At 41.7% G+C, this 27,461-nt stretch overlaps 2 non-coding genes across 2 annotated transcripts; both read right to left on the minus strand.

Annotated features, from left to right (window-relative positions):
- Positions 1-11,114: 11,114 nt before the first annotated feature.
- On the minus strand, positions 11,115-11,186 carry Trnap-cgg (transfer RNA proline (anticodon CGG)). The gene has a single exon. It is a non-coding gene; the product is annotated as a tRNA-Pro (tRNA).
- A 15,950-nt stretch (positions 11,187-27,136) lies between these two features.
- On the minus strand, positions 27,137-27,209 carry Trnar-ucg (transfer RNA arginine (anticodon UCG)). Its single transcript has one exon. It is a non-coding gene; the product is annotated as a tRNA-Arg (tRNA).
- Between the last annotated feature and the right edge of the window lie 252 nt (positions 27,210-27,461).

A 27,461-nucleotide genomic window follows, 5' to 3' on the forward strand; every position in this document is an offset into this window, starting at 1 on the left:
CATTAGAACCTACATTGATTGACACTGTTTTGTCTTCATTCAACCGAGCTCCCGAAACTTTTTCAAAGCGGCCAAAAAGAGTACGAATATTGCTGATCTGTTCATTTCTCGTTACGATTGTACTGATATCATCAGCGTAAGCTACAATTACATCTGTTTCACATATTCTCTCTAGACGATTGATAAGCGGTTGTAAGAACAGCACAAATAGGTGCATGGAAAGCGGGTCCCCCTGGCGCACCGATCTTTGTATGGGAAACGATGAGGAGAGGTGCCCATTTACAAGAATGCGAGATGTGGCGTTGTGGGCAATATTCGACAGCAAATTGATAAGCGCTGGATTCAAACCAAGTTGAAGCATAGTTCGGAAGAGAAATGTGTGTTCTACTCGATCAAAAGCATGATCGAGGTCGAAAGAAATTAGCTTACCCTTTGTGCGGCGTGTTATCAGCTGGGCGATTCTATCTTTGATCTGCAAAGTGGCTTGGAAGATGTTCCGCTTGCTGTTGGAGCATTTTTGGCTACTGCTCAGTAGATGATGGGTTTGGATGATTTTTTCGAGCCTTGCTTTAAGAATTCGTGACAGCAGTTTATAATCAATATTCAAAAGGCTGATTGGACGATATCCACGTACAGTGTCTTCGGAATTTCGCTTCTTAACCAGAACTATCACTCCATTGACAAACTCGGGTGGAAAATTTGAAGCTAAAGCATCATTCAATACTAAATTGAGTTCACGGTGGATAACATCAAATGCGCGTAGGAAAAATTCTTTCGGAAGTCCGTCGGGGCCAGGTGATTTTCTCGATGCACTCGATCGTATAGCAGAAAAAATCTCACTTGTTGTTATTGGTTGCATACAAGCATCATTCGATTCGTCGTTTGGTGGGATTAACTGATCACAATCGAATTCGTTGTTTATTTCAACTGGGGTGCTGCTGTAAAGATTTGAGAAGTAATCAGTCACATGTGATTGAATCAAAGCGGAATTTTCGATGATCTGATTATTTTCGTCTTGCAGTCGTTCGATTGTGGTTCGTCTTCTTTTTCTTTCGCCTAGCTGGAATACTGAGAGTGGTTCGCCCGCAATGTGGTTCTCGTTGTTGCGAATGAACAGCTGAGTAAAACGCCGTTGATGGGAAAGCATTTCACCTTTCACTCGGTTGATAGTAGCTATCATTTCGGGATTTCTAAAATAACCGTCGTATGCTTGCTGTAGTAAACCGTAGAGTCGTTGTTGTTCTCGATAAAACGCATCGAAGGCCAGTTTGGATTTCCACCGGTAAAAGGACTTGATCTTTTTTTTTGCGAAAAATATCCACCAATCCATCCATGAGGAGTAGTTCCGTCGCTGTCGGGTCCAAAATTGCCAGCTGATTTGTAGTTCGTTGATGTTATCATCTGTCAGCAAGTGAGGACGAAGACTCCAAAATCCTCTGCCTGCTGGTTGGTCGGGGAGGGGTAAACAAATTCTGGCAGTAACGGCTTTATGGTCGGAGAAGCAACAGACGTGAACAGCTGTTGATCGAAGGTGTGTGAGTAGGCTGTCGCTGACGTACAATCTATCGAGGCGAGCTGACGAATTGTGTGCGATACGTGTGTGTCCGGGGTCACGAGAACGAAGTTGTAGCCAGACATCGTGTAGGTGTAGCTGCCGAATTGTGGTTTGTAATGATGAACTCATGCTGTTTTGGCCGGTTGCATCACACTGTCGAAGTACACAATTGAAGTCGCCTCCGAGAATTGTGTGTTCGGTGCGATGTCGCAGGTAATAAGCAATTGTGTCGTTGAAAAATCGCTCGCGTTGGGGTCGAAGGTTAGAACCAGAGGGTTCCTACGGTTCGTACGGTTCCTACGGTTCGAACGGTTCCTACGGTTCGAACGGTTCGTACGGTTCCTACGGTTCGAACGGTTCCTACGGTTCGTACGGTTCGAACGGTTCCTACGGTTCGAACGGTTCCTACGGTTCCTACGGTTCGTACGGTTCGAACGGTTCCCACGGTTCGTACGGTTCGAACGATTCGATCGGTTCCTGCGGTTCGTACGGTTCGAACGGTTGCTACGGTTCGAACGGTTCCTACGGTTCCTACGGTTCGAACGGTTCCTACAGTTCGAACGGTTCCTACGGTCCCTACGGTTCGAACGGTTCGTACGGTTCCTACGGTTCGAACGGTTCCTACGGTTCGAACGGTTCCTACGGTTCGTACGGTTCGTATGGTTCCTACGGTTCGTACGGTTCGAACGGTTCGTACGGTTCCTACGGTTCGAACGGTTCCTACGGTTCGTACGGTTCCTACGGTTCGAACGGTTCCTACGGTTCGAACGGTTCCTACGGTTCGTACGGATCCTACGGTTTGTACGGTTCGAACGGTTCCTACGGTTCGAACGGTTCCTACGGTTCGAACGGTTCCTACGGTTCCTACGGTTCGAACGGTTCCTACGGTTCGAACGGTTCCTACGGTTCCTACGGTTCGTACGGTTCCTACGGTTCGAACGGTTCCTACGGTTCGTACGGTTCGAACGGTTTGAACGGTTCCAACGGTTCGTACGGTTCCTACGGTTCGAACGGTTCGTACGGTTCCTAAGGTTCGTACGGTTCGAACGGTTCCTACGGTTCGAACGGTTCCTACGGTTCGTACGGTTCCTACGGTTCGAACGGTTCCTACGGTTCGTACGGTTCGAACGGTTCGAACGGTTCCTACGGTTCGTACGGTTCGAACGGTTCCTACGGTTCGAACGGTTCCTACGGTTCGTACGGTTCCTACGGTTCGAACGGTTCCTACGGTTCGTACGGTTCCTACGGATCGAACGGTTCGAACGGTTCCTACGGTTCGAACGGTTCCTACGGTTCCTACGGTTCGTACGATTCCTACGGTTCGAACGGTTCCTACGGTTCGTACGGTTCGAACGGTTTCTTCGGTTCGTACGGTTCCTACGGTTCGAACGGTTCCTACGGTTCGAACGGTTCCTACGGTTCGAACGGTTCCTACGGTTCGAACGGTTCCTACGGTTCGTACGATTCCTACGGTTCGAACGGTTCCTACGGTTCGTACGGTTCGAACGGTTCCTTCGAATCGTACGGTTCCTACGGTTCGAACGGTTCCTACGGTTCGTACGATTCCTACGGTTTGAACGGTTCCTACGGTTCGAACGGTTCGAACGGTTCCTACGGTTCGTACGGTTCGAACGGTTTGAAAGGTTCCAACGGTTCGTACGGTTCCTACGGTTCGAACGGTTCGTACGGTTCCTAAGGTTCGTACGGTTCGAACGGTTCCTACGGTTCGAACGGTTCCTACGGTTCGTACGGTTCCTACGGTTCGAACGGTTCCTACGGTTCGTACGGTTCCTACGGTTTGAACGGTTCCTACGGTTCGAACGGTTCGAACGGTTCCTATGGTTCGTACGGTTCGAACGGTTCCTACGGTTCGTACGGTTCCTACGGTTCGAACGGTTCGTACGGTTCGAACGGTTCCTACGGTTCGTACGGTTCCTACGGTTCGAACGGTTCCTACGGTTCCTACGGTTCTTACGGTTCGTACGGTTCGAACGGTTCGTACGGTTCCTTCGGTTCGAACGGTTCGTACGGTTCCTACGGTTCGAACGGTTCCTACGGTTCGATCGGTTCCTACTGATCGAACGGTTCCTACGGTTCGTACGGTTCCTACGGTTCGAACGGTTCCTACGGTTCGAACGGTTCCTACGGCTCATACGGTTCCTACGGTTCGTACGGTTCCTACGGTTCGAACGGTTCCTACGGTTCGTACGGTTCGAACGGTTCCTACGGTTCGTACGGTTCCTACGGTTCGAACGGTTCCTACGGTTCGAACGGTTCGAACGGTTCCTACGGTTCGAACGGTTCGTACGGTTCCTACGGTTCGAACGGTTCCTACGGTTCCTACGGTTCGAACGGTTCCTACGGTTCGTACGGTTCCTACGGTTCGAACGGTTCCTACGGTTCGTACGGTTCCTACGGTTCGAACGGTTCCTGTGGTTCGTGCGGTTCGAACGGTTCCTACGGTTCCTACGGTTCAAACGGTTCCTACGGTTCGAACGGTTCCTACGGTTCCTACGGTTCGTACGGTTCCTACGGTTCGAACGGTTCGTACGGTTCGTACGGTTCGAACGGTTCCTACGGCTCGAACGGTTCCTACGGTTCCTACGGTTCGTACGGTTCGAACGGTTCCTACAATTCATACGGTTCGAACGGTTCGTACGGTTCCTACGGTTCGAACGGTTCCTACGGTTCGTACGGTTCCTACGGTTCGAACGGTTCCTACGGTTCGTACGGTTCGAACGGTTCCTACGGCTCGAACGGTTCCTACGGTTCCTACGGTTCGTACGGTTCGAACGGTTCGAACGGTTCCTACGGTTCGTACGGTTCGAACGGTTCCTACGGTTCGTACGGTTCCTACGGTTCGAACGGTTCCTACGGTTTGTACGGTTCCTTCGGTTCGTACGGTTCCTACGGTTCGAACGGTTACTACGGTTCCTACGGTTCGTACGGTTCCTACGGTTCGTACGGTTCGTACGGTTCGAACGGTTCCTACAATTCATACGGTTCGAACGGTTCGTACGGTTCCTACGGTTCGAACGGTTCCTACGGTTCGTACGGTTCCTACGGTTCGAAAGGTTCCTACGGTTCGTACCGTTCGAACGGTTCCTACGGTTCGAACGATTCGTACGGTTCCTACGGTTCGAACGGTTCCTACAGTTCCTACGGTTCGTTCGGTTCCTACGGTTCGTACGGTTCGAACGGTTCGTACGGTTCCTACGGTTCGTACGGTTCGAACGGTTCCTACGGTTCGAACGGTTCCTACGGTTCCTACGGTTCGAACGTTTCCAACGGTTCGTACGGTTCCTACGGTTCGTACGGTTCGAACGGTTCCTACGGTTCGTACGGTTCAAACGGTTCCTACGGTTCGAACGGTTCCTACGGTTCCTACGGTTCGTACGGTTCCTACGGTTCGAACGGTTCCTACGGTTCGTACGGTTCGAACGGTTCCTACGGTTCGTACGGTTCCTACGGTTCGTACGGTTCCTACGGTTTGAACGGTTCGAACGGTTCCTACGGTTCGAACGGTTCCAACGGTTCGAACGGTTCCTACGGTTCGAACGGTTCCTACGGTTCGTACGGTTCGAACGGTTCCTACGGTTCGTACGGTTCGAACGGTTCCTACGGTTCGTACGGTTCGAACGGTTCCTAAGGTTCGAACGGTTCCTACGGTTCGTACGGTTCCTACGGTTCGAACGGTTCCTACGGTTCGTACGGTTCCTACGGTTCGTACGGTTCCTACGGTTTGAACGGTTCGAACGGTTCCTACGGTTCGAACGGTTCCTACGGTTCGAACGGTTTCTACGGTTCGAACGGTACCTACGGTTCGTACGGTTCATACGGTTCGAACGGTTCCTACGGTTCGTACGGTTCCTACGGTTCGTACGGTTCCTACGGTTTGAACGGTTCGAACGGTTCCTACGGTTCCTACGGTTCGAACGGTTCCTACGGTTCGAACGGTTCCTACGGTTCGAACGGTTCCTACGGTTCGAACGGTTCCTACGGTTCGTACGGTTCCTACGGTTCGTACGGTTCCTACGGTTCGTACGGTTCATACGGTTCGAACGGTTCCTACGGTTCGTACGTTTCGAACGGTTCGAACGGTTCCTACGGTTCGTACGGTTCCTACGGTTCGAACGGTTCCTACGGTTCGAACGGTTCCTACGGTTCGTACGGTTCGAACGGTTCCTACGGTTCGTACGGTTCGAACGGTTCCTACGGTTCGTACGGTTCGAACGGTTCCTAAGGTTCGAACGGTTCCTACGGTTCGTACGGTTCCTACGGTTCGAACGGTTCCTACGGTTCGAACGGTTCCTACGGTTCGAACGGTTTCTACGGTTCGAACGGTTCCTACGATTCGTACGGTTCATACGGTTCGAACGGTTCCTACGGTTCGTACGGTTCCTACGGTTCGTACGGTTCCTACGGTTCGTACGGTTCCTACGGTTTGAACGGTTCCTACGGTACGTACGGTTCGAACGGTTCGAACGGTTCCTACGGTTCGTACGGTTCCTACGGTTCGAACGGTTCCTACGGTTCAAACGGTTCCTACGGTTCGTACGGTTCGAACGGTTCGTACGGTTCGAACGGTTCCTACGGTTCGTACAGTTCGAACGGTTCCTATGGTTCGAACGGTTCCTACGGTTCGAACGATTCGTATAGTTCCTACGGTTCGAACGGTTCCTACGGTTCCTACGGTTCGTTCGGTTCCTACGGTTCGAACGGTTCCTACGGTTCGTACGGTTCGAACGGTTCGTACGGTTCCTACGGTTCGTACGGTTCGAACGGTTCCTACGGTTCGAACGGTTCCTACGGTTCCTACGGTTCGAACGTTTCCAACGGTTCGTACGGTTCCTACGGTTCGTACGGTTCGAACGGTTCCTACGGTTCGAACGGTTCCTACGGTTCGTACGGTTCGAACGGTTCCTACGGTTCGTACGGTTCCTACGGTTCGAACTGTTCCTACGGTTCGAACGGTTCCTACGGTTCGAACGGTTCCTACGGTTCGTACGATTCCTACGGTTCGAACGGTTCCTACGGTTCCTACGGTTCGTACGGTTCGAACGGTTCCTATGGTTCGAACGGTTGCTACGGTTCGTACGGTTCCTACGGTTCGAACGGTTCCTACGGTTCCTACGGTTCGAACGGTTCCTACGGTTCGAACGGTTCCTACGGTTCGAACGGTTCCTACGGTTCGTACGGTTCCTACGGTTCGTACGGTTCCTACGGTTCGTACGGTTCCTACGGTTCGAACGGTTCCTACGGTTCGTACGGTTCGAACGGTTCGAACGGTTCCTACGGTTCGTACGGTTCCTACGGTTCGAACGGTTCCTACGGTTCGAACGGTTCCTACGGTTCGTACGGTTCGAACGGTTCCTACGGTTCGAACGGTTCCTACGGTTCGTACGGTTCGAACGGTTCCTATGGTTCGAACGGTTCCTACGGTTCGTACGGTTCGAACGGTTCCTACGGTTCGTACGGTTCCTACGGTTCGTACGGTTTCTACGGTTCGAACGGTTCGAACGGTTGCTACGGTTCGAACGGTTCCTACGGTTCGAACGGTTCCTACGGTTCGAACGGTTCCTACGGTTCGTACGGTTCCTACGGTTCGTACGGTTCCTACGGTTCGTACGGTTCCTACGGTTCGAACGGTTCCTACGGTTCGTACGGTTCCTACGGTTCGAACGGTTCCTACGGTTCGAACGGTTCCTACGGTTCGTACGGTTCGAACGGTTCCTACGGTTCGAACGGTTCCTACGGTTCGTACGGTTCGAACGGTTCCTATGGTTCGAACGGTTCCTACGGTTCGTACGGTTCGAACGGTTCCTACGGTTCGTACGGTTCCTACGGTTCGTACGGTTTCTACGGTTCGAACGGTTCGTACGGTTCCTACGGTTCGAACGGTTCCTACGGTTCGAACGGTTCCTACGGTTCGAACGGTTCCTACGGTTCGTACGGTTCCTACGGTTCGTACGGTTCCTACGGTTCGTACGGTTCCTACGGTTCGAACGGTTCCTACGGTTCGTACGGTTCGAACGGTTCGAACGGTTCCTACGGTTCGTACGGTTCCTACGGTTCGAACGGTTCCTACGGTTCGAACGGTTCCTACGGTTCGTACGGTTCGAACGGTTCCTACGGTTCGAACGGTTCCTACGGTTCGTACGGTTCGAACGGTTCCTATGGTTCGAACGGTTCCTACGGTTCGTACGGTTCCTACGGTTCGAACGGTTCCTACGGTTCCTACGGTTCGAACGGTTCCTACGGTTCCTACGGTTCGAACGGTTCCTACGGTTCGAACGGTTCCTACGGTTCCTACGGTTCCTACGGTTCCTACGGTTCCTACGGTTCCTACGGTTCCTACGGTTCGTACGGTTCGAACGGTTCGAACGGTTCCTACGGTTCCTACGGTTCCTACGGTTCGAACGGTTCCTACGGTTCGAACGGTTCCTACGGTTCGAACGGTTCCTACGGTTCGTACGGTTCGAACGGTTCCTACGGTTCGAACGGTTCCTACGGTTCGTACGGTTCGAACGGTTCCTACGGTTCGTACGGTTCGAACGGTTCGAACGGTTCCTACGGTTCGTACGGTTCCTACGGTTCGTACGGTTCGAACAATTCCTACGGTTCCTACGGTTCGAACGGTTCCTACGGTTCGTACGGTTCGAACGGTTCCTACGGTTTGTACGGTTCCTACGGTTCGAACGGTTCCTACGGTTCGTACGGTTCCTACGGTTCGAACGGTTCCTACGGTTCGTACGGTTCCTACGGTTCGAACGGTTCCTACGGTTCGTACGGTTCGAACGGTTCCTATGGTTCGAACGGTTCCTACGGTTCGTACGGTTCCTACGGTTCGAACGGTTCCTATGGTTCCTACGGTTCGAACGGTTCCTACGGTTCCTACGGTTTGTACGGTTCGAACGGTTCCTACGGTTCGAACGGTTCCTACGGTTCGCACGGTTCCTACGGTTCGAACGGTTCCTACGGTTCGTACGGTTCCTTCGGTTCGAACGGTTCCTACGGTTCGAACGGTTCGAACGGTTCTTACGGTTCGAACGGTTCTTACGGTTCGAACGGTTCCTACGGTTCGAACGGTTCGAACGGTTCCTACGGTTCCTACGGTTCGTACGGTTCCTACGATTCGTACGGTTCCTACGGTTCGAACGGTTCCTACGGTTCCTACGGTTCGAACGGTTCCTACGGTTCCTACGGTTCGTACGGTTCCTACGGTTCGAACGGTTCCTACGGTTCGTACGGTTCCTACGGTTCGAACGGTTCCTACGGTTCGTACGGTTCCTACGGTTCGAACGGTTCCTACGGCTCGAACGGTTCCTACGGTTCGTACGGTTCGAACGGTTCCTACGGTTCGAACGGTTCGAACGGTTCCTACGGTTCGTACGGTTCCTACGGTTCGAACGGTTCGAACGGTTCCTACGGTCCGAACGGTTCCTACGGTTCGAACGGTTCCTACGGTTCGTACGGTTCCTACGGTTCGAACGGTTCCTACGGTTCGTACGGTTCCTACGGTTCCTACGGTTCGTACGGTTCGAACGGTTCGAACGGTTCGAACGGTTCGAACGGTTAATACGGTTCGTACGGTTCCTACGGTTCGAACGGTTCGAACGGTTCCTACGGTTCGAACGGTTCGTACGGTTCGAACGGTTCGTACGGTTCGAATGGTTCGTACGGTTCGAACGGTTCGAACGGTTCCTACGGTTCCTACGGTTCGAACGGTTCCTACGGTTCGAACGGTTCGTACGGTTCCTACGGTTCGAACGGTTCGAACGGTTCCTACGGTTCGTACGGTTCCTACGGTTCGAACGGTTCCTACGGTTCGAACGGTTCCTACGGTTCGTACGGTTCCTACGGTTCGAACGGTTCCTACGGTTCGTACGGTTCCTACGGTTCGAACGGTTCTTACGGTTTGTATGGTTCCTACGGTTTGTACGGGATAAAATCAGTGAGAAGTTTTGTACAAAGCTTGGGATTGGTAGATCAATTTTAACAGTGTTTAGTAATCTTGAAGTTAAAGCAAATGTAGAATGAAATGTGTTTTAGTTCTTTAATGACTTACTTAAAGTAAATTTAAAAAATAATTTTAAATTTCGAAAAACCTTGTCGAAACATAAAGTTAAGGCACTATTCGGTAGAATTATTAAAATTATCTTCGAGTAGTTTTAGTTTCATAGTTATAGTAACCAGCGCTAGCTAATAGTAATATTTTCCAGTATGTGCGAGTAACTTTGAAATGGTGTAATTTCGAAATTCTCGAACAAAACGTAAAATGCAAAGGACTTGTCAAGTTAATTATCAAAATCAATATTGGAAATTTCTAGTGACTAGTAAAAGTTATCAGCACTAGTAAAGGTCACAAGGTCTTTCGTTTGACCTTTCGCCCGAGAATTTCGAAATTTTATTATTTCATAATCATTACTACTTTTAACTATTGCTAGTCATTGTAGTCCTCCAACATTGAATTTAATAATCCTCTCGCTTAAAGCATTCAATCAAACAACGGATTTAAAATTTTCTGCTCTACCAGCGTGCCCAACTCGCGAGCGATTGGCCGCAAATGTAGGCATGCTTCCGTCGAGGGTTGAAATACCCTTTGTAAATTTTTCCCGAGAACCCGGGAATTGCCAAGGAAAAGGATGGTCAGATTTCCCGATTCCCGGGAACGAAAAAATTGCCTAGAAATGGACACTCTAACAAGAGTAAAGGGTGTTTTTTATTGTAAAAATTCGATTATACTCTCCGGTTGGCTGATTCTCAAAACGACTTCCAAAGTCACGACTCATTAGGGGCCGTTCAAATATTACGTATCGCAATTTTCGAGCATTTTCAACCCCCCCCTCCCCCCTACGTAACACATTCGTCTAAAAATTTCTAATCAAAATCCACAAAGCGTAACAAACTGCTATACCCCCTCCCCCTCCTAAAAGCGTTACGTAATATTTGAATGGTCCCTTAGCTTGCTAAACTTTTGATCATCAAAATTGTTTTCGATCTCTATTCCAACGGCTACATATGGGGCACTCCGTTATAGTACTCGAACGTAATGAATAATGATATAACGTGAATTAACAGTTCATATATGATAGACTGTTTAAGTTTATAAATTACATATTAATGTGGAAATCATTCCGGGTTTCTAGGAGTTCTTGTGAGGTTGAAAATAATCATAAAAAAAATTTTTACTACGTAAACAGGTAAGGTGAGAAAAGCTGTGAAATCAGTACATTGCTGGACATATGTAAGTATTCGGCATAGGTAATCTTATTGCGTTCATTCAAAGTGACTCTTAATATTTTGTGATATTTACATAATTTTGATAGGAGTAGATTATGTGAAATGTTCTCTTCTTCCCTCCGTTTTAAGAAAGTAAAGAAGATCATTGGATAATTTCATGTGCCTAGATAGAGACCCTTTGACAAATTTTACACCCATAAAAAATAGCAAATATGACAACCCATTTAGAGTTACTTTGAATAATCGCGATATAACTTATACAGAATCCTTATTTCCAGCAATATAAAGTATACTCGCAAAAATAAATAGCACTAATGGGCTCGTCCGGGAATTGAACCCGGGACCTCTCGCACCCGAAGCGAGAATCATACCCCTAGACCAACGAGCCACTTGCCTTCTTGGCCAATTGCTCAGTGTTCTGTTGAGAGGCTATGACTCGAATCAACTATTTCCTAAACCATTGATGTTCATTTTTATGTGTGTTACGATTACGGTAGAAGGGTTTCAGCTGGTTTAGTGAATTTGTAAAGCAAAATTTAATCTAAATTAGCACACTTTTCTTGATTGTTTGGATAACGTGGCGTTATGGAGCCAACTTTTTCTGATATTGATAAGAGTTAATTTGCCTTTTCATAACAATCAATAGTTTTGTCAAGTACATTGATAAAAGAGCAAACAAGTGTTTTGGCTATTTTTGCGATATTTTAAACTACGCCGATTGCACTAATTCGTTATTCTTGATATGGGCTGGATGAAATCTTCATCAAAATAAAAATACAACACTTGATTGAAGGTTTTATCAAGTGCTTAAGTAGATACATTAGTACGTCATTGCAACCTTGCAAGTTATTGAGGGTAATCAAACATAATCCTAACAATCCTGAATCCTAATCTTGAAATTTGACCCTTGATCTGGATGCTGAGATCTTAAATCCTTATCTCTGTGCCAATTACCAGATCTTGATTTGGGATCCTTATACCGTATTCTGATGATGATCAAAGATCCAGATCCTGATCCTGAAGCTGATACTGGTTCCGGAACCCGTTGCTGTTCCTAGAACCTAAACCTTTATCGGGATAATTTTTCTAAATCTTGATTAAAGCCCGAGCAGTCTTTGATGCCTCAATCGATAGCAAAATGCGATCAAACAAAACTTTACCATTGCTTGGTAGGTATTGATTTTTCCATAACGTCAAAATTAGGCTTCATTTAGGTGCCAAAAATTTGCTAAATGATAGCAGAGCAAACTGATACCATATTGTGTAGATTCTAATTTATGTAAAAGGAAGTTTCACAAAGGTGTCATTAATTTTAATGAATTACACAAATACCTTTGCAACTATTGATTTCTAGAGTTTGTTTTGATTAGGTCGAAAGAACCACTTAGCATGTTTTAAGAAAATAGATGTTAAAGTTCTGAAATAACTTTTTAGTTCTTTATTTTATGATTGCTGGTCAAATACGCCTGCAAATGCGAAATTGAATGTCAAACTGAACGCAGAACATGATGATGTACTTGAAATTTGCATTAATTCAGTTCTTATCAATGAAGATGTACTTATGACATTTTACATTTCTCCTTAGGCGCAAACGTCCTTTTGATCAATCGACAATTTTGGTAGCAAAACTGATTGGATTGGCCGAAATCTTCACTTATTCATTCGAAGTTGATTGATAATCCTATTATTCATTGATAATCCCATCCAGTAAGTAAGCGAAAATCATTGATCGATTGCATTTGAAAATATTGCACTGTGCGAGTGGCCCTTGGAAGTCCACCCGGACATATCTGACCACTACCATTAGCGCAATTGGCCGTTCGAGGAGTGTGAAAAAACATCCATCGTTTTTGATTATTTTGTTTGCCTCTGTAATGAAAAAAAATAATACTGACTATTCACATCACTCCTGGACACAGTTTTCTTTCATATTTACTCGAATTTTCATCACTTTGGCACAGGACTTGTCGCGACGAAGCATTGCGTCGTAAAAACCAACCTGCCGAATTGTTTTAGCGACCTTTTGCATCACGGCACATACACGGCAACGCAAAATGACGCAAAAACCAAATTACATTCAAAATGAGAAAGTCATTATTCGTCCTAAATTCAAATCATTGTAATGCTCTTTCAGAATTATTTTGGATTTTCTCAACTCTTCCTGAAGAAGACGAAGAACTACCGCAAACGTCAAACATGAAAACCGAGCTTTGAAACTGGAATAAATATCTAGAACACTTTCATGCGTTTTTTTAACTTAGACAAACATCATGTTTCAGAATCAATCATAATTTTTCAGCAACATTTCAAACCATTTAAAATGATTACTGCACATGGTAACGTTCTGATTGAAACATGTTTGTTTGTTTAACAATGCATTGTTTACCTATTTAAAGAACTTATGGTATGTGGTAAACTTGATTGAAACTTCAATAAGAAGGAAGAAGAATGAAAGAATGCAGAGCTTATTCCGAATTGTTTTTCTCCGCATTTTTCTACTCAAAATCGAAGGATTTATGTACATACAATATAAGGAATTTTTCTTTCAAAGTTTAAATCTTTGCAAATTTTTGTGTTCGGAACAAATTGTCAAAATCATATTCCAGAGTTAAGTTTCAGTAAAAATGCCAAAAAGTAGTTCAATTACTTTTGCCAGCTTTCTCTAAGTTGCTGATTGTTTTTGTGATTTTCATCTGCAAGGATGATTCAGTGCTCAAGATTTTTCAATCATCATTTAAATGACGATTTAAATAACGACTGTAAAATCTTGAGCGGTGAATTATCCTTGCATATGAAAATCCCCCAAAAAAAAACCACTGAAAAATGATGCTGGCATGCAACCTTAAAAATTACGTAGTATTTTTATCATGTTTATTCAAAAATAGTTTTATGAAAAAAAAACTGAAACCGTGATTAATTATGTAAATATTAAGTAAAAACCAATAACTTCAAACAGCTTTATTGTAAATCGCCACTCGACCTCATCAAACAAATATTGTGCATTGTTTGGGAACTGACAACTCAAATACTTCCGACAATCTAGTACTAACATATTTTTTCTTCGTTGGAAGTCCAACATCTGAAGTTAAATTTAGTGCTGGCGCGATAGAAATATTGAATAGAAATTAAACTTGGAATCCTAAATTTGAAATAATTGAGTCAACACAAACATTCAACATTATCACATAATATACAGTACAATGAATGTTTCAAATAAGTCATAAATGTTTTAAAGTAACCGACTCTTATCGATATCTTATAATTTACAAAACTCGCCGAGAAGTCGATTTATTCATTCAAATAATAATTTAGTGCATCTTAAAAAAACGATTTACATATCATATGATGATTTGCTTTAGTGTTTCTCGGCTACACTGACGAAAATGCAACCTATCAGAAGAGCTGTCAAATTACGGTTGTCAAATTTCGGGTCTAACTACTGTTGCGAAAATCCAATTTTTCTCTGAATACGCAATATAAAACAGGGGTGAGCAAGCCGCGGCCCTCGAGGCATGTTTGTGCGGCCCGCGAATCTAATCTCAAATTAAATTTATTTCACGATTTTTTTTACGAAAGATTGTTAATTATCAGAAAATAGCACCTACTAAACCAAAAACATGATATATCAATAACTTGATTTGCACGTCGCACACAGGAGTATTTTACCCCAAATCCTGGCCAAAACCTCGAAATCAAAATTGTGAAAAGATCTATTTTTTTTAAGGTTTTTCGGTTGTTAGATAGTTGTTGTATATTAGTATTGTCGATTTTGAACCATCGGTATAATGAGTTTGTAATGGCATAACTCGAAACATTGATGTTTCAAAATCAAAAATTTTGTCTTCCAAAATTCGGTGTAAACACGTACAATTACAGGCTGCGTAACACGCAGAATAATGTAATTACTAACAAAATTTCTTCTACAAATCTTTAGTTTAAATATGACCAATGAATTGTGGTTGAAATTGCGTTCATTTCTTGATAAACAGATGTGGTAGAGAAGCTAAACAAAATAGTGCAAAACTTTTTGAACAAACTCATATTGTTTTTTTACAAATTAGTGTTGAAGTTTATCTTCCGGGTTCCGCCGGGAAAAAATTCCCATATCACACGAATTCTTGTAACTTCCTTAAACATGTCCAAAAAAAAAATCGTGCGCATACTTGCGAACTCGAGCTATTTTGTATTTTGAAATCTAAAAATTTAAGCGATTTTTGTCCCTAATTTTGTTTCAGATAGCGAGCATGCCATGCATTTACTTTGTGTTATACACACGTTTTTTATTACGTTTGATTTTTTTGTTTAAAAAATGGTGTTTTTCATCATTTTTGATAGTTGATCGGCTGGTTTGCATCTAATTTGCTTGAAAACAAACATTTTATAAGGGTGCAGCGAGTGGCCCAAAAAGACCAAATTTAAGAAATTTGAAATTTTGAATAAAAATGAGTTGTGTATACTTGAAAACAACGAAAATAAGATTTTTAATCATTCTAAAGAGAAAAAAAGGTTTTGGCCAGCTTTTTCCATAGAGTACTCCTATGTGCGTCGCGTCGCTTGTTTTCAGTTGCATTTCTTCCATAACACTGAGTAACAAAAAAAGATTTTTTGAAAATAGTCCAGGGTTTTCCAACTGAATTAGACTAATATTGACGCCCTGAGTCCGAAAATGACCATGGTTTTGTTCAATCAGGTCAAAACCCCTATTACTAGCATATTGAAGCGTATATAGCCATATGGCTGTATCTCTGTAGTTGACCTGATACAGCAAAATCAATGTGATATTATAACTCAGGACACAAAATTTAGTCTAAATCAGCTGAGAAACTCCAGACTATTTTTTGGCTGTCACCCAGTGTAATGATCCAGATTGGTGACTTTAGGATTTAAGCTTTTCATTGAATTCTTTTTATTTATCGGAAATACGTTATATAGGGCGTTTGCACAGCGCATTAGTATTAGTTAGCCGTTGGGCTAACAAAAGTGACAGCTTCATGTAAATTGAATAGGAGTTGGCGAACAAAAGTTGTTTTTTGATAAAAATTATGAAAAATAGAAAAATATATTTAATGAATAGCACGTTTTTGAAAAGCCAACACAATTGTAGATTGTTGAAAATTTTATTTCTGGTTTCGAATAACTTGTGCTGAGAAAATGAAGATTCTATAAAGTTTTCAGTGGAAGCAGAGCAAAAATTGCTGAAAAATTGCCCAACACTTAATTTCGCGAAGGAAATTCTTAACTTCATCTTCTTGGTTCAAAATCTTATAAAATAGATCAAAGTCCGTCTTCAAAGGATCTGATGGAAATGTTTCTAGTGCCTTTCAAAGATCATTTCCTTTTTTTCAATTTAGCTTTGCTTGGTTTCGTACTGAGATTCTATCTGAAATCCTCATAATCGTTTCCATTTGATAACAGATGATTTGAAATTCGCTATATCACTCTTTTTTCTAAGAAAAGGCGTTAATATTCCAGGAAAAAACAACATTTTAGTTGAATTTTGCTTTCGCTGCATATAAAAACCTCTAATGTGTGCCCAACAGACCTCTTGTATGTGTGTGTAGCAAAAGCCCTATAGGAGGTAAGAGGTTAAGACTTGATTTTTCCTTTCTAACAAAGTTCAAATTGTATGATGAAGTGAAATATTTTTGTTCTTGATCAATGACAGAAATAAGGAAAATTTTACAATAAAAACTGGGCTAACGATTATGAATTTCATATCGATAGAACTCAGCGATATTCTCATACCTCGACAAAAACAATATCTGTAATTCTAAACTTCAAACCAAAAAGTTTGTAACGATTACTCAGTGAAACAGCATTTTTGGTGCCTATGTTTTAACTGCTTTTGTAAGAGATTGGCGTCCTTTATTCAAAACATTTCACATATTTCGGTTATCGCTTCTATTTTCGGTAATATGGCGTGTGAAAGTTTTTAAATTGATCAATTTTGGGTAAAGGTTGGATCTTTCATAACTGATAAACAAATAAACCTACATAACAATCAAAAGCTGATTTTCAATCAATTTACTACCCTTTTTTCAATCAAGGACTCAGATATTGTCAAGATATTCTTGTTTCACAGATAAAACGCTTTCAAAAATTGAATTCTGAAATTTATAGAAATTCAAATAAAAAGACTACAACTTCTTCTGACCTCATTAAAGAATGTTCTTGAATTGAAGATTTTAATTTTTTCAGCAAGTTTGTTGGAGACTGCGGAATAATTTGAATCACGGTTTTAAAAATATCAAAGATTCGATTTAGATAAGTCCTAGTCTTTGTCCTCAACCATGCTTAATCCATCCTGATCACGATTCTGGATTCTGATAATAAACCCTGACCCAACCACTATGATTAAGCTTTTTATATGCTACTTAAGAACATTCTCACTAGTCCAAAAATCCAGAGTGAACTAAAATAACCAAACATAATTGTCCTCGCTGAAGCTCCATTGTTTGCCGCTCATTGATCATGCGTTGTATTGCCCGTTTTCTTTATGAACTCATAATTTATGACGGACCTTTACAACCCGCAAAGCTCCTCATGCAATTATGAAGCATTACAATATAAACGCTCTTTTTTCATCTCCACCAATTCATTCGATAGTCCTTGATGCGTTACATGACGATGGAAGCGCTGTTCTATTCCGAGGAATTTCGCGCCAGCCACTACTGTAGGTAGGCACAGTGCACTGCTGGGAATAACTGCAACCCCGAAGCATCATCATTATCATCCAACAGAGATAAACCATTCATGGAGCAGTAGCAGCATCACAGAGAACAGTGCCGCACAGGACGCCTAGTCCCAGTTCCTAATGTTGTTGTTGGCAGCTCGAAGCCCTGAGGCACGTGCCGGGAGTTGTAATCACAATCACGTGGCCCCGTGTCGTGTCGTGTCGTGTCGTGGGGCGAACTTCAATAGCAGCGTACTCAAAAGGCATCGGGAAGAGCAAAGAGAAGGTGTGCGCGAAAATCACCATCAAAGGTCCCGCTAAACAGAAGGCAGGCAGGCAGGCAGGCAGCGACACTTCCGGCTCTTTGGCTCTTCGAAGTGATGTTCCGGTATGATGACCATCATCATTAGCTTTGTCGCTAGGAGTGTATGTGTCTGTTTGGTATCTCCGTGTCTCGGGAATGTCCGGCGTAGAAGGCTGACCTCATTTGCATTCCTTGCTTCCCGGAAGCTGTGAAAAAGCGACACTGAAGATGAGAGAGAGCCAAGCAAGACACATGAACAAGCTCTTCTCACTCTACTAGTGAGTGAAGATATCTTATAGGATTCCAATTCTAACGTCGGCAATGCGGCGCGATTTTGCCCGGTCCACCAAGGCGCGAAGAAAGTGCTGCTGCTAGGTCGTAAATAAAATATAGGTACCTACACTAGTCAAGTCAACTCCTTGTACCTACTTATGCTGCTGGAGCACGCCATCATAAGATGCATCAATGGCGACATAATGTAGACAACATACGTAGCGCAACACTTACTTTGAATGGAGCTGTCCTGAGGGGCCTTCAAAGATGTTCGGAATCTGTCCGAGACACGGAAGGACAGCCTTTTCGTCACGTCAGAGCCGCTCCGGCATGAAGATGATAAATCGACAAACGTTATGGTAGATTTGGATTCCTAGTCTCGTTATGCCTTTGGAAGTGGGATAAAAGAGGCAAATATTGGTGGTCTAAATTTTTTAAACTTTTTTTTAAAGTTTTTTTTCAATTTTTTATGTTTAATTCTGCAACAGTCATTTGATTCCAGAGAATTTATACTTATTTTTACAAAAACAATGGCATTACATGCATAGCTTCCTGAAAACCCACTATCTTGAATTTTACATGGATGGGGATGGTGATATCGAGCCCTTTTTCCAAGATTGGTATTCGGTGTTGCGTTTTCGTCAAAACCTGTCAAACCGGTTGTAGGGATTAGATTACGGATATTCAGAACATAAATCAAATTTATTTAAAAATAAAATAAAATAATAGTTGTATTCAGCAACACTGAAGATAAATTCAATAAAATAAATTGACAGTGTTCGGCATCGCTAACTGAAAAATTAACGCCGCTATTTAAATCGCTAACTCATTCAAAGTTAGCGATCGCTAATTCAATACGCTAAATGTGCCGAAAAAGTTATCGCTTTAAGCTTAAAACGCTAATCGCTAATCGTTAACTGCTGAAGAACATTTAGGCCGGAACAAATATTAAATTCTTCTTATGTTACGCCCTTCCCCCCATCGATTTTTTCAACTACCCAAGCGGGAGTAAATAAAATTTCAAGAATTTCATTTGGATAAATTCGATAAATTGCTCGATTTTTTTTTACAAGCAGCAAAACATAACTGTCTAAGAGGGGAATTCTATCATCTCTGTGTTCTACAGATAAAAAAATTCTGAATTATTGAACAATTACCAAAACAAAAAACCGAATGTGAAAGATGGAAGCTATGCTTTTTTTTAAATTTTGATTAAAATTTTAATCGATTTATAGGTTTTGTGCAAAGTAGATGGTATGCAATTTCGTTGCAAACAATCTTTTGTGCAATGCATTCTCTTTTTTGCATTATTATTACATTATCCTCATTTAAAATCTTTAATCTGTTTTCCCCTTTTTTAAACTAGCAATAAACTAGTAACAACTTAAAAAAGTCAATTAATGCTATGGTGATTTTATCTTATTTTTATTTGAACTGATCTGTATAATCTCTAAAAAACTGTATTGTGAAAATTAAATATCTCAACCACTTAAAAATAAACGCTTATTAAGGGATGTTAAACATAGATTTATATTTTTTAACACCTTTTATTGTTATCTTCTTCTGTAAATGCTGCGTGCTAAAAGAGGGGAAAATGAAACTAAATACGCATTCCTCCAGTGAATCCAAAGAATGATGTCCAATGTCACCTCAACTTGATTAATGACAAAATATTCTTTCTGTCACTAATAGTATGAGAGATTGATGCAAATATATGGGAGTTAGCGATCTTCAATTAGCGGAACAAAAAAACAGCGGATCTTTTTAATTCGCTAGATCAATCAAAACTTAGCGGCAAAATTAAACCGCTAACAAAAAGTTAGCGGACTAATTAGCGATTAGCGGATTAGCGTATTTGTGCCGAACACTGTAAATTGATATGGCAACGATTGCTATTTTGGCAACACTAGGCAAACAAACAAAACAAAGTCAGTCATGGATCTATTCTTGTGAGCGACAGACGTGTCTAATAGTGTTCTCGTTTATTAGCAGTGGAAACCTAGTTATCCACAAGTTTGGCCCTAACTGGTGTTATTGTGTTCGTTTATTAATTCAGAAGTCCACTAGTTTTGCCCGAGATTTGAACCTCAAGCAGGCGGTTGCACCCCGTAAAAGTTGTCAGTGTTGGGGGTAAGCATATGGGTGAGTATAGCAACCATATATTTGCATCGTCCCGGGTAACGATTCTGTTTGTTTATTCAGAAAAAGTTTTGCCCCGCGCTAGTGGAGAGAAACGAAAACGGCATAAGTGAATTTCTGAATTGAGATTCGTAAAATCATGACAATGCAATGGCATGGTTGGTAGAATAAGCACAAATAACGCAGATATTTAAGGCTGCTGCTGCTGATTGTTTGGATTTGGCCTTCCGGTGGAATAATACGGAATTGGCTTTAGAGGCGCAGAATTTTAAGGCTGCTGCTGCTGATTGTTTTGATTTTTCCTTCCGGTGGAATAAGACAAAATTGGCTTTAGAAGCGCAGATTTTCAAGGCTGCTGCTGCTGATTGTTTTGATTTGGCCTTCCGATGGAATAAGACGAAATTGGCTATAGCCTTGTTGATGTTCGCAACAAATGAAGCGCAAACATTGCGTCTGACCATCACCTCGTCCTTGGCGAGATACGACTGAGAGTTGCGCATGTCCAACGGCGCGAGGAGGAAGTCGGGTGTCGATAAGACGTCCGCCGGTTGGAGAATCCAGAGGTGAAAAGGGCATACGTTGAACAGCTGGAGTCCCGAGCCTCGGAATTGGCGAAAGTCGGAATTGAGCAGACATGTCCGGGTCAGCCAAAGCAGCCGCCCGCTTACGATATGCGAAGCTGGAAAAGGCAGTTAAACGAGCTTGTAGACTAGACAAGAGAGCCTGGACAAACCTGACCGAGCAGGTCAGCTGCTGACAGATCGAACAGATCAGCTCAAGCGTTGGACTGAGCATTTTGAACAACTTTTCCGAGTCACAAATAGCGATGGCCAACAGAACCCGCAGCTCGAAGCGCCAACAGTAAGTCGCATTATGGCGTCAACTCGGAAGCGCCCTAACTGGCTGAAATAGAAGCGGTAATCAAAGACATGAAATCCAACAAAGCACCTGGGATCGATTGCAACCCTGCTGAAATGCTGAAACCCGACCCTGTCCTGTCAGCACAAATGTTGCACCGTCTTTTCGCTGACATTAGGGATACTGCAACATTCCCGGCCGACTGGATGCAGGGTATCCTTGTAAAGATCCCGAAGAAAGGAGACCTGTCCGAGTGTGGTAACTGGCGAGGCATAACTTTGATCTGTACAACTCTCAGAGTACTCTGCAAAGTGATCCTGAGCAGGATCCAGGATAAAATCGACGCTATACTCCGACGGCAACAAGCTGGATTCCGATCCGGACGATCATGTGTGGACCACATCACCAAAATACTGGAACAAATCAACGAATTCCAGGACTCTCTTCTGCTGGTGTTCGTTGATTTCGAAAAAGTATTTGACCGACTGAACCACGAAAACATCTGGGCTGCTCTAAGACGACGAGGGGTTCCAGAGAAACTAATCCATCTCATGAAAATTTATTTATATTATTATTATTTATAAATCAACAGATCACATCTCATCAAAGCACAATACGAGGCATTTTCGTACAAAGTCTTACACGACGGTGTCTTGTCCGAACCAATCCCGGTAACTGCTGGAGTGAGACAGGGATGTATTTTGTCACCGCTACTTTTTCTCATAGTAATGGATGAGATCTTGACTGGATCGATTGACTGTAGTCCAAACCGAGGATTGCCGTGCAATCCTTCAACAATGGAGCAGCTAAACGACCTTGACCTGGCAGACGATATTGTTTCGCTCGCCCAAACACAACAAGACATGCAGAGCAAACTTGACGACCTCACCGAAAGCTCCAAGGCAGCAGGTCTCAAAATCAATGTCGGAAAGACCAAGTCGATGGAAATCAACACAGAAAATCGTTCCAAATTCGTGGTAGCTGGACAACAGGTTGAGACAGTGGAGTGCTTCCAGTATCTTTGTAGCCTAATGCCTAATGATGGTACCAAAAAAGACATCGAAACTCGGATCAGAAAAGCCGGATTTGCGAGTGTTCGAAACATCTGGTGGTCACGCTGAATCTCTCTACGAACAACAATCCGAATCTTTTTCTCAAACGTCAAATCCGTATTGTTGTGCGGGTTAAATATGCGGTGACGACGCAAAAACTGCACGTACGTATTTGTAAATCGCTGGCTGTGGAATATCATCCGCGCTTGGTGGGCTGGTAACTGGATTACAAACGAGGACCTAAATCGCCGGTGTCATCGAAAGGCGCTAGAAATCGAGATTCGAAAACGTAGGGAAATAGAGATGGATTGAACACACGCTGCGAAGAGATGAGAACGAGATTTGCAGCGATGCGCTAGAATGGAATCCAGAAGGACATCGAAGAAAAGGCAGACCCAGAAACTCGTGGCAGCGAAACCTAGCTGCCGCAATCCGAACCGTCGTCGAGAATCTTGACTGTGACCAAGTGAAGACGCTGGCTCCGGATCGTCAACAGTGAGGTCTTATACAACGGCCCTACGCGCCGGATAATCGATGCGGGACCATTAAGTAAGTTAGCTTCTTTTTTCAGGGCGGAGACGAGAAAGACACATTTGTTTTCAAATTTTCTTTGGCATACAACCAAGTCAAAAAATGGAGCGAAATTTGGTATGTGACGTAATTTAGATACTAACAATGCTTCTAAGTAGTTCATGAGCTCTCCCCACTTCGGAAGAGGAAAAGTGTGGAGAATCCATATACAGCAAGAAAAATTTGTGTAATTTTAGATCTAAAACGATGCACCAAAACGGAACATCGTATTCGAGCTAAAATTCTATCTCCATGTAATTTTTCAACGGTGTAAATTTTCTGAGGCGTTCAAATTTAGATCAGAAGTGATGCACGAATATGAAACAGCTGTTTCTCGCGTAAAAATACGAAACGATGTAGGAGACTATTATTCCTACATAAAAATTAAATTTTATGGTTTTTCGTTGTGATGTGTATTTTATTAAAAAAAAAAACATCACCGACTATCTCAAGTAGCAATTTTACCAACGACTTCCGAAAACAGGAAGTGTTTTTCAATGCTTCTGGTATCAAACAACCCACCGATCATCAACACCAGCACCATTGCTATCAGCAAACAACAAATTCAGGAAGATTTTCTCATACATCATGCTCGTGCGATGTTCGTGTGGAGCCTCGAAGTTAGCTGCCGAGTGCTGACAATACGATCCTCTGCGATGTCACGACTGGGACTGCTACTACCATTTCTGACAGATTTTATTTCACTAGGAAACAAAAGCACAATTTTTTGGGTGATGCTCCAAAACAAACCATCATCTCGAGTCATGGCCGTAGGAACGGAGGAGGGTTTCGGGGGTTTAATCACCCCCCCCCCCCTGAGGATCCTAAACAACAAGCGAGGTATTATACTCTACACTAAAAATTTTAAATTCAGAACCAAATTATGATAATAGAGTAAGGTTAATCAAGAGTAACAATCTAGACTAAAAACTAATGCCAAGCCCTCAAAAATCCATCCCTAGTCCGAAATTCTGCTACACTTTTTTAAAATTTTCTCACATGTTCATCAAAATTCAAGTCTAGAATAAAATTAAAACCCATTTCGGAGGTTCTGATTCCATAATTCCCATAAACAAATTGTATTACTATTTTTGTATTTCGGATTCTGTATCTAGTTCAGGATTCTTGATTTTCAGTTTGAATAAGCATAAGAGATAAGAAATGAAAAGCAGCTTTGAAATCCTGATTCAAATTTTGCATTTCAAATCAAATTTAAATCATGTTATTGAGATCATATGCTTTTTTGGTTTTTGATAATAGTTTTCCAAATATGAAAAATGAGAAATTTGGTTTTATATTCAAATTCGAAGTTCTTAAACCTAATTCTTACACAAAATTCAGAAATTTAAAGCTTCGAAATGGCAATCCAAAATTGAAAAGTCAGATTCAGATCTTTGTAAATTCATATTTTAATTCTGATTCAAAATACAGAATAAAAAATGAATAATTTAAATAGTGAATTTAGATTAAACTTGAACTACAGAGTTTAAATAATGGATTCATGAATGAGGGCTCAAAAACTTGGCTCATAAAATTCTGATTTGGATTAGATTTGGAAATCGTATTTTTTTGTACATTTCAGAGATCGTATGGAAATTTGGATACAGATTCAAAGCACAATGTTTAAATTCAGGTTCAGAATTCAGATTCAGAATGCAGATTCAAAATTGAGAATGTGGTTTAACTTGTAAATAAATTTTACAATCAACACAAATTGTTGAGGAATTCAGGAGATCATCAACTTAACCCATTGCGGACCAAATACGAGATATCTCGTTTTATCGCTTGCCAACAATGTGCTACACTTGGAAGTATAACACTAATAGACTGAAGTCGACAGTGAAATTTTATACGACGAAATTTAACACAAAATTTGCCGTAACTTAAAAATGCTAAATATGTAAAATTTCGTTCTGGAGTTTCTGAGATATAGAATGCCGAACCTCGATGTTTCTCGTCATATATTTCTTCGCGGTCCTTAATGTGTTAAGATTGCTTGTCAATTCAAATTTCAAGATTTCAATGTTTTGAACAAAATTAGTTTGTAGTTACAATTCAATTGAAAATCACAAAAAATGTTGAATATGAGTACTTTGTTTTATCCGCAAAACCCCTTATTTTATTTACAAAAATCATTCACAGGATTTACATTAGGGAATTGATTCTTCATGAGAAATTTCTCTGTTCAAGAAACATCTTCACCTAAATCTGCTCAAAATTCTATATTTTCCCAGTGTATAATTTATAGTTTTAAGTTTATAGATTGAGGAAACCAAATTTCGGCATTTCAAGTTTCAGAAATCAATAAACAAAATTCTGCTACTTTAATATAGTTATTTGAGTAATGGAAAGTGCTGGGTTAAATTTTCTAGAATGGGATTCCATTATTAGATTCATAACGTTTGAATTATGCTTTTTAATTTAGCATACTAGCGGCAAGCGAAAAAATGCGGTATCTCTTATTTCATATTTGGTCCGCAAAGTGTTATTATTGCAGTTTTTTAAACCAAATTTTATACTAAAATTACTAATTTTGTTCAAGTTTGCATCAAGAAAGTTTGATCCAAAAATCTGATAATTTTTATCTCTTACTTTTTTTTTGAAAATTTGATTTATTTTCATCAAAGGTTAAAATCTTTGAATTTGTAAAATAGTTTGGAAGATTGGGCTTGTTTGATTTGAGTATAGAATAAGTGTTTTTTTTTTAAGAAATGGAAGACTTTCCTAAAAAAAAAGTTTATTTTATGCCCAAATCAACTAAGTTTGATCTACCGGAGTCTTATATAAGTTCAAAGATTTTAACCATCGATGAGAACTTGGCTCACCTTATAGGGTTTGGACCAATTTTCTAAAGTTACGATTTGAAACGAAAACTTTAATGTCAAAGCAATTAAAAATGAATAAACATATAGCTACAAACATTATTTGTTATAATTTTTTTTTTGAATTCGTGAATTGTTGTCAAATAATCTTAGGAAAAAATCCGTCACCAGATGTTTTTTTTTCCTTCTATACTGTTTAAAGCACGTAATACCGGTACGAGATATTTGGATGCAATAATGAGCCTCGACGTAATAAAGACGTATTATTTAAAAAAAAATGATGAAACCATCTTTGTACTGTAATTTGAAACTCCAGCTTCAATATTCAATTTCAAATGTTGCAATTGATTTAAAACGATGCTTAAAAACAAAATTGAATTTTCGATAATTGGAAGAGTGGAGTATCATGGGCCACTTTTTTCTTTGCTCCATAACTTCTTTATTCTAAGAGATAAATTTGAAAAAATAGTGGAATAATTTTCAACATTTTTTTCCGTACTATTATTCAATATTTTTAATTTTTTTAATGAAGAATTTTCCCCAAGTTCTGCCCGTTTAAAAACAACCAATATTTTTTGGATTTGAAAAAATGGTGAGGAATCGTGGGCCACCAAATCCACCAAAGAAAGCTTAAGAAAACTTTTCAGAGAGTATAAATGAATTTTAAGTTACGAATGTATATAAACCGCAAAAGGTGGCCTAAGATACCCCACATTATGTGGCCCATTGGACCACTGCTAAAAATGACTTTTTTGATCTCATATGTTTTTTCGATGCCTTTTGATCACCAAGCATCAGTGTTAAATTTTAGAGGATTTAGTTGATCCTTGAGTTGGTCTTTGATTTTTGGTTTACACTATTCTAAAGCTTAATTTTTTACTAACATGACGCTGAGGATGAAGCTAAGGATTTCATGAAAAAACAAAAACACAAAAATTTTGTATAACATCGAATATTTTTTCTAGGGTACATGTTTGGTTTGTGCTTTGTTCACATTAATTGTACTGCAAGAATCAAAGAATGTTTTTCATCCAAAGTTGTATTTTTTGAAACTCTCAGCACATCTTTAGCGATATTTGAATGAAAATTTTGGTTTTCCCATACAAATTTCCATACAAAATTAAAACTCGTTACTCTAATTCAGGATTGGATGGAAAGTTTGCACAATTTTTATTGCTTTTTTTGGCAGCAAAAACAACCAAAAAAAGTTATGAAAGGTGTAAAAATTTAGAAATTTGAAATTTTCATACAGGAACACTTTCCCCTACCATGTTTATATCCAAATTTCAAGTCAGGGTTTTGCATCTCAAATCTCATTTATCAGAAAAAAATATATTCAGGATTTTAAATTTTGGTACGGATTAGATAATTTTGTATAGTACTCAAATTCCTTCATGGAGATGGAGGTTTAACCTCGAAACCACAAATACCGAACCCTTCCCCCCCCCCCCCCCTCCCTCTCACTCCCCCACTCCCCGTTATTACAGTGATGACTTCAGATTTTGAAGTTCAAATTATAAAATAATTTCAAGAACAATCATGTTGTTCTTACTTTTTTTTTGTTAATCGTTTTGGTTTCGATTTCAGGCTGAACGATCGATCGATTGAGTTAGTTAACCTAAATGTGTTAAAAAAAGGATATAGTTTCGACCGTGACAGGACTCGAACCTGCAATCTTCGGATCCGAAGTCCGACGCCTTCTCCATTAGGCCACACGGCCGTTGTTATCAATGGCCTGCTATTTCACAACTCAGCTCTGGACAGCAATTAAACCCCATCATCAGTCGAAATGCAATGTGATAATTCTCACCAGCAGCAGTCGATGGCAATGCTTGGAAAACGGCAAAGAAAATCACCCAAGTCGGTATAAATAATCTGGAGCGATAAAGCTCACTGAATCACACGTCTATAGATATCAATCCATGTGGAAATTTCAAAATGGCTCATGTAGGAAATTAAATCCAAACCTATA

This window comes from Uranotaenia lowii, chromosome 2 (genome assembly GCF_029784155.1).
Source record: "Uranotaenia lowii strain MFRU-FL chromosome 2, ASM2978415v1, whole genome shotgun sequence".
NCBI classification, from domain to species: Eukaryota; Metazoa; Arthropoda; class Insecta; order Diptera; family Culicidae; genus Uranotaenia; species Uranotaenia lowii.